Source organism: Nelumbo lutea, chromosome 1, assembly GCF_056320005.1.
Source record: "Nelumbo lutea isolate HS-2025 chromosome 1, American lotus-T2T, whole genome shotgun sequence".
Classification (NCBI taxonomy): domain Eukaryota; kingdom Viridiplantae; phylum Streptophyta; class Magnoliopsida; order Proteales; family Nelumbonaceae; genus Nelumbo; species Nelumbo lutea.
The window spans coordinates 25,595,293-25,602,965 of NC_142684.1; the positions used below are offsets into that span (position 1 = coordinate 25,595,293).

The window sequence follows — 7,673 nt, forward strand, 5'->3', positions numbered from 1 at the left end:
TGATCTAGACCATTCGATCGGTGGGCCACCATACCAAACTATAAACTTTTCAGAAAGAATATCAGGACACCTGGATACAAAATTTGTGGGTCTCAGACTCTCAGTGTCTCGCATGTGTGGTCTATTAAACTAATTGGATCCAATCGGATCATTCCACTGTAACATGTGAGTTTTATCTCCTTTTTTGTCAGGGTACCTGTAATGAAGGGTCCACCCAAATAAACTCCATGCCCTCAACCGTCCAATTTAATACGGATCAGTGGTTGTGATCATTCCAAATGCTGGCTATGAAAGGCCCATTCCACAAACCCATTAAATTTTAAATAAATGGGCCCTGATCCCTACACGCCTGCCACGTGTACTTTTATTAACCCACATCACACTAGATTCGGGAAATCCTTTAATGATTTCTGCAGGCCTGACCAACTTCTGTTTCTCTTTCTATCCTACTCCTATTTCTATATAAAGTGGCCTCTGTACCATAATACAATAATATTCTAAAACCTAATTACTTTTTAAGAGGTTAAAATAGTAATTTTGTACAATTGCGCCTCTTAAATGTTGCTTCTCATCCACTCCTAAAGTTCCTGGAACTTATAATAATAATATAAAAGTGATGAGGGGCACATCTCATTTTTATAATTATTATATTTTTATATTACATGTTTCAAAACATGCAGGGTCATGTATGGGTGCAGGTTGGATACCCGATTCAAAGATTTTCCACTGCATCGGGCCTAGGTTTTTGGTAAAATCTCAACCCAATCACACGTAAGTTCTTAATATAGACAAAAATTTGATCCTGAGTTTCAATATTTGAAGCGATGCTAAGTGATTATTTCAACTACTGTGTTCAATAATTGTTGATCCCAATGGTCAGATCATTTGACTTTGAAATTGTTGATTTAGTTGACAATTTATCGAGCCCAACGGTTAAATCCGCCATTTTTATTTTAAGTGGCCCATTTAAAACATTGATCTGGATTATCGTGTCATCATCAAAAATCTAGAGTTGCAGCTTGGGCGGGCTCAAATTGAGAATATGGTAAAGTTTGGATGAACCCACCCACATGGAAGTAGCCAAGTAGGCCCATGTACGAGAGAGAGGGGGTGTATGTGTGCCCCACTTTATTAGGATGTGCCCAAATCAGTATAGTACAAAAATAAGGAGACTGTTCATTCCAACTAAGAAAAGAATAAGGGCTAACAGGACCTCGTGAAATGGGTGATGTTGAGGGGTCACCAGAGGGGTGCCGCTTTCAAATAATTGCTCCCGAATAATTCGCTAGCTCTGTCTGTCAGAAGACTCAGAACTCAGAAGATACCACACTATCCTTTACTGTTTATTATTATTTTATATTTAAAGAATTAGCAATAGTTGTAACTGTATGTGTCACTGATTTCTTTTTTCTTTTTTTTTTTTTTTAAAAAAAATCAAAATATGCTACATAGGGCGGGGGTAGCACCATGGTTTTCAAAATCGGACCAGACCGGTTTTCCGGGAACCAATTTTACATTTTCCCTATTTCTCAAAAAACCGTTGATTTTGATCAACAAACCACTGATCTGATCAGTTAACCAATCAAATGATTTTGACCATTTTTTAATATTTTTATCAGAATGAGTTGACCTATTTGGTTTTAAAAACCATAGGTAGCACATCCACGTCCCCATCAGTCACCCCAACATATGTTAACTAAATCCTAAGATAAAGATTAAATTGCACAAAGCTCGAATAAGCATGAGTTTTATTTTCAATCCAATCAGCCGCTTGATTCGCTTTTATAGCTAAATTGCGAGCCTCCACATGCTGCCCAAGCCTCTGTAGCATTAATGGTTGAAACGCAGTCCGCCATTGTTAGAGTACAAAGCATCGAAATGTATGTTGATCATATCAGGGTTAGGGGTAACCATTTGATAGTTGATACCCATCCAGACTTTATTCTCTTTGACAATATTCGAGTTTTCAAGAAGGCCATTGTATTCCGAGAAGACTTTAGAAGCTTTCTCAAGTTTCAATTGACATTTCAGCTTCCAAACCAAGGAGTTCCAACCGGTACTACAATCTGGCATTCTTTCTTATAACCCAACTTCATAGAAAACAAACCATTTGGGTTAATCCTGCAAACTAGCCTATCTTCTTTGTCATCCGATGGGATGAAAATAGATTTGATTTTATTCCAACAACAAGAGATAGGAACGAAACCATGGATTTTGTCCTCTAACCAAACCCTCCTATCAGGATCAATCACGTTATTTATGCACAGATTTTCATTTTCCCCTTGCATTGAGCTAGTACAATCAGATAGGCAAGAATCATCCATCCATCTATCCTTCCAAAATTGATAAATTCCCCTTTCCCAACTTCCCATCTTATCCCCTTCTTCAAGAGCTTTCTAGCATTTACAATACCTCTCCAAGCCAAAGACGGGGATCCTAATTTCGTGATTTGAAGCGGCCTTTATGGGGGATTTGGGCATATTACCAAATATGAAAAAAATAAAATAAAACAAGGGTATTTTACATAAAGTTATAATATACTTAAATTCAAATTTAATTTATTAATATTCGCAACTAATCATATTGGATTTAGAAGAGAGTTAAACATTGAATGTTAAAGAATCCCAATGCCACAGGTAATCTAGTTGAAATCAGCCCCCTACAAGATAGTTTCCCACATTCCCGTTGTGTATTGGGAATATCTCGTGTTGTGAAGATTGTTCCTGATGAAGGTGCTTGTGACAGACTAATGGCACGCTTGTGTGTGGTAGAGGCTGGCATACAGCATGGACCCAATAGGGATGGTGGCATGGAGCAAAAGTTGGCATGCGATGCAGGCCCAATGGCATGGCTGCATGCGGTGACCTTGGATGGCCGTGCACAGATCACATCCTGGCTATCTACGCCACCTATTCCCAGGCGGTCTCAAGTATAAATAGAGGGTGACCCTCCAAAGGTGAGGCATCTAAACTCTCTTGTTTCCATTGTGATCTCATCTGAGCTGTCCTAGTTCAGGCCTTATCCACCTCTCATCAATCCCTCACTAATTTGATTGTCGGAATCTCTCTTTCGGGTTAGCATTTAAAGCCTCTAACATCTTCTCTCCATATAAGACCATCCTACGGGCCCTTGGCCATAACGGACCTCGAACTTATCAATCAACCATTGATTCAAAAGCGAAATTACCTTATTACCCTCGGGCCATTTAAGGGTGCACCAGCTCCCAATACAGGGCGGGTGTGCTGTGGAACGTTGTGGGAAATTATGTTGTGAGGGCTGATTTGGACTCCTAATCCGGATTTCTAGAATGCACCTTTTAACATGTATATTCAGATTTCAGACTATGTACCCTTTTTAGTTTTTTTACGCGGCAATCTGTACTAAACTGCTTGAAGGTATAAGGGTCCCACCAATTACATAAGTAGCAGATCTGGAGTGTCTGGAAAAGCTATGAAACTTGATCCAACGAAAACGTTTTATCTGATGTTGGGTGCAAATCTAATGGCCTCAAAAGAGGCCTATGTATAGTGCAATGGTTTATTCCATCTAAGCACCTGAACACCGGGAAAAGAGTGAAAGAGAACGTTAGTTTATGGGAGTGTGTGTTTGTTGCCAATTAAACGCCAAACGAAAAAACAGAGATTTTGGTTTTTGAAAAGGTGAAGTGAATAGAGACGGAATTTGCATTCGGCACCTTTCTTCTCTTCTTTCGCCAACTGATCTCGTGAATGGTAAACCAATTGGCAATTGCAGCTCCACGCCTAGGGTAGCGTAGCCTCTCTTACGTGGGCCCTCCTCTCCTCTCCGGGGCGTTATTTTGTGGGCCCTATTTGACGCGTTGTACTAAAAGCGCAGCATTCGGGTCGGGTCGGATCAGGCTCAGGTCGGTTCAAGACAAATTCGGCTTAGTTCGGGTCTGCTCATGCTTCGGTACAGTACAGATAAACCCTACCCCTAAATATTCATGTTAGGGTTGATCCACATGCCGAATAGCTTAAGGCTTAAGGGTTCAACTAAAATGTTGGTGTAAAAAGAGGTGACCCAACAATGACCCGATCAAAATTGAGTTTACATCTCCTCCTCACAAGAGGCCACCCCACAATATTCCATATTGTGAACATCTCCTGATAATGATATTATTGGTTCTGATCTATCATTGGGAGATATTCCTAATACACAGTGAGAATGTGCTGTGGGACATTGTGGGGCAGGTCCTTGTGGGGAGGAGATGTTATCTCATTGAAATTTTGTTGGGATTGGCTCGGTTCGACCCATAGACTCTTCTCTACTGCTATAAATAAGATAAAATATAAATGTAAAACAAAAAGCTGGAATAGCTCAGTTGGTTAGAGCGTGTGGCTGTTAACCACAAGGTCGGAGGTTCAAGCCCTCCTTCTAGCGATTTTTTCTTTTTCCTTTTCGCCAGAAAAAGACTTAAAAAAGAAAAGTACTATCCCTAATTATATATATATACAAAATGAAAGGAAAGGAAAAAGAAAGCCTTACTATTTCAGTCTACGGTTTGTCAGTGATTGATTCATTGCGATAGGGTTGTCCTCTTTTTGGGACCGAGTCGTTTATAATTCATGGCTTCAATGATAGAGATGTACTTAAACTTTTTAGTATGGCGAGTGTCCAGAATGTCTGCTTCTATGCTGTCTACATTCTACAGTCATGGCTCCCCATGGGAATCACGGGGCTGTCGACATTGATGGATCAAAGAACCACTGAATTCTGCTTGCCCGTGCTAATTGCATTACACCTAAAAGATTTCAGCAATTTGGAACTGTTTGTAGCAATGTTTTTAAACTATGCTTCGAACCGTTTGGCCTGGAAATTGTTCAAGCAAACAATTTGTTTTACCTTAAACTTGGTTTTTGGCAAAAAATCGTTGAATTGGTCAACGATCCATTGATTTGGGCAGTCAAACTGTTGGCCCTTTCAATAATTTTTGGCCATTTTTTAATTTTAATTATTATTTTTTATTTTTTATTTTTTGTCAAAATAGGCCATTCATTTGAACCGGATGGTCAAACTGTCAACCTAGAAACCAGTGGCCGGAATGGTTCCTGATGAAGGGTGACTTGACATGACCTAGTAAGAAGGACACGTAGACACGATCTGCTCGAGGGGTGACAATTCAGCCAAACGAACCTAGTTCGTAACATTCGGAGTTCTGGTATTCAGCCACCTCGGCCCAAAAACCACATCGGCGTAGAGACACCTCGACACCCAATCCACTTCGGGACTAAAGAACCGAAGTGCCAATTCGGAGCTAAAGAGCTGAAATGCCACGCAATCGACTCCAAAGGCCTCCCCAACGGACCCCAAATTTCTTGGGATCACGACAAGACTCATCTTAGCCCCACCTGAATCAGAGGTAAATGATAAACCTTATCAACACATTGCTCTCATTCAAAAATGGAACAAACCTTATCCGCACGGCCCGGAGATCCTGAAGCTCTTTTGTAAAGCCCACGACTACTCCATTATATAAGGGCATGAAACTCCAAGGCAAAGGTACGCGTGATTATATACTCACTAGCATTCAAGCATTCAACTCGCATCCACAGTATAATACTGACTTAAGCATCGGAGTGACCTTACCGGGTTAGCCACCCTGGTCCTCTGATCTACTATTTTACAGCTTGGTCCAGCTCGCCACACAACTAGAATTCCAATCATCTTTCAGCTAGGAGTATCTAGATTGTGCACCATCAGTTCCAATTCTAGGTCATTCTTTAAAACATTGATTTGTATTGCCCATCTAAGAGAGGTATTTCATAGCGGCTTATCTGTTACATGAAGTGATAAACCTGAAAATGTCATGAAGTCATGTTTGGCAAAAATCTAAAATGCTAAAAGTAGACTTAGATGAACCGTAAAATCAACTTGATGGTGAAGCTATCTTATATAGCAATTTCTTCAAAGCAGCTCACTCAACACAAAAGCCCTCCCAAACAAGAGGTTGCTCAGTTTTAAGCATCATTTTAAAATCAACCTAAAGGTTGAACTGTTTTATTTTTGGGTCAACAAATCGGTGGTTCAATCATTAAAAAAAAAAATACATTAAGGACCTGTTTGGCATGTCTTTCTGTGTAGTCATTTAGCTGTTTTTAAGATGATCAGACCAATTTTTTGTCTATTTCCGTTTGGCTCAAGGAAGATCTAACCGCCAAAACCTAGAGTGTAAAAAAGACGCAAAAAGCCTATTTTGGGCTGATTTCAGGAAGCTCCAAATGAAGCTTTTTGTGTCTTTCGCATTTTATTCTCGTGCCGAAAGACACGAAAATACGTGCATCTACCAAACTAGCTTCGGGCTACTCAGACTTTCATGCAAAAGCTCAATGCATCTTTTAACCGTTAGAACTATCAAAATATCTTCTCAAAAAGACGTACCAAATTAACCCTAAGTTTTTCAAAAAGACTTAAAAATACCTTTGCCTCTTTTACCTTTCATTTTCTTTCAAATTAAAAAAAAAATAAAAAAACCAAAGATATCTCATCTCAATATAATGAGATTGAGTGATGACCCTGCCCAATTCAAGTCTAATTTTGGCTATACAAATTCTGACATTTGATGTTTTAACAATGGTAGATATCGCCGATACCATTTTAAACCCTATACAAATTTCAGCATTATTGATTGATGATTCCAATATCCAAAATGTGCTCTCTTATATAATCAGAAGCTCTCATTTCTCAATGTTTTAAATTAGATCTCTTTTACAACCATAAATCACATAGTCGGATCTCTTTACATCCATACGACTATTAAAACATTTAGTTCCAAATTTCAAATCTTGTTGAATAACGATTTTGGGTGTGTGGGATTTTTGCTTAAAAGACTTTTAGGTCAGTTTAAATCAATTTTGCTTTGTTTAAGTCAATTAATGAAATTTCAGGGTATATGTAAGTCTTTTATTTTATTTTTTAATTTTTGTAAATAGTGAGTTAATATGACCAAATGGGGATTTTGGTGGGTCATCAGTAGACCTGTTCATGGGCTGGGTCGGGTTAGGCTTAGGTCAGGCTTTCATTCTGTATGAACAGATTTTTCTATGGCTCGAGCTTGAGCCCAGCCCAACCATCGGGCCTACAACTTGGGCCTGAGCCTGGCCCTCATAAAAAGCCCGAAGCCCGGGCCTAGGCCCGAGCCCAAAATTTAGCCCATGCTGTTACTACTACTGAAGCGGCTGAAGAGAGAGAGAGAGAGAGAGAGAGAGAGAGAGAGAGAGAGAGAGAGAGGGAGGGAGAGAGAATTATAGAGAAAAAAAATAAAAAAATGTATATATTAAATTATAAATATATATATTTCAATAAATATTATATTATTTATATATTTTATATAATATATAAAATACATATTATGTATTTTATAAAATATATAATGCTGAGTCGAGCCAGGCCAGGCTCGGGTTGAGTTTTTTTAACAAATCCCGAGCCCGGCCTGAAACACAGTTGGGCTTACTATGTTAGGCCTGAAGTCAGGCCCACGGGCCTAATTACATGACCAAGCCTGACTAAGGTGCGGGCCAGACCGGGCCATCAGGCTACCCGACCCATGAACAGGTCTAGTCACCGGCCGGACCAGAGGTTCAATGACCAATTGAAAATAATAGGTTGATGTCCATAAGATCTTAATCATAAGAAAATGAAAGAAAAGAAAAAAA

General features: G+C 39.3%; 1 non-coding gene across 1 annotated transcript; it reads left to right on the forward strand.

Annotated features, from left to right (window-relative positions):
- The first annotated feature begins 4,327 nt into the window (after window positions 1-4,327).
- Window positions 4,328-4,401, forward strand: TRNAN-GUU (transfer RNA asparagine (anticodon GUU)). Its single transcript has one exon. It is a non-coding gene; the product is annotated as a tRNA-Asn (tRNA).
- The last annotated feature ends 3,272 nt before the right edge of the window (window positions 4,402-7,673 follow it).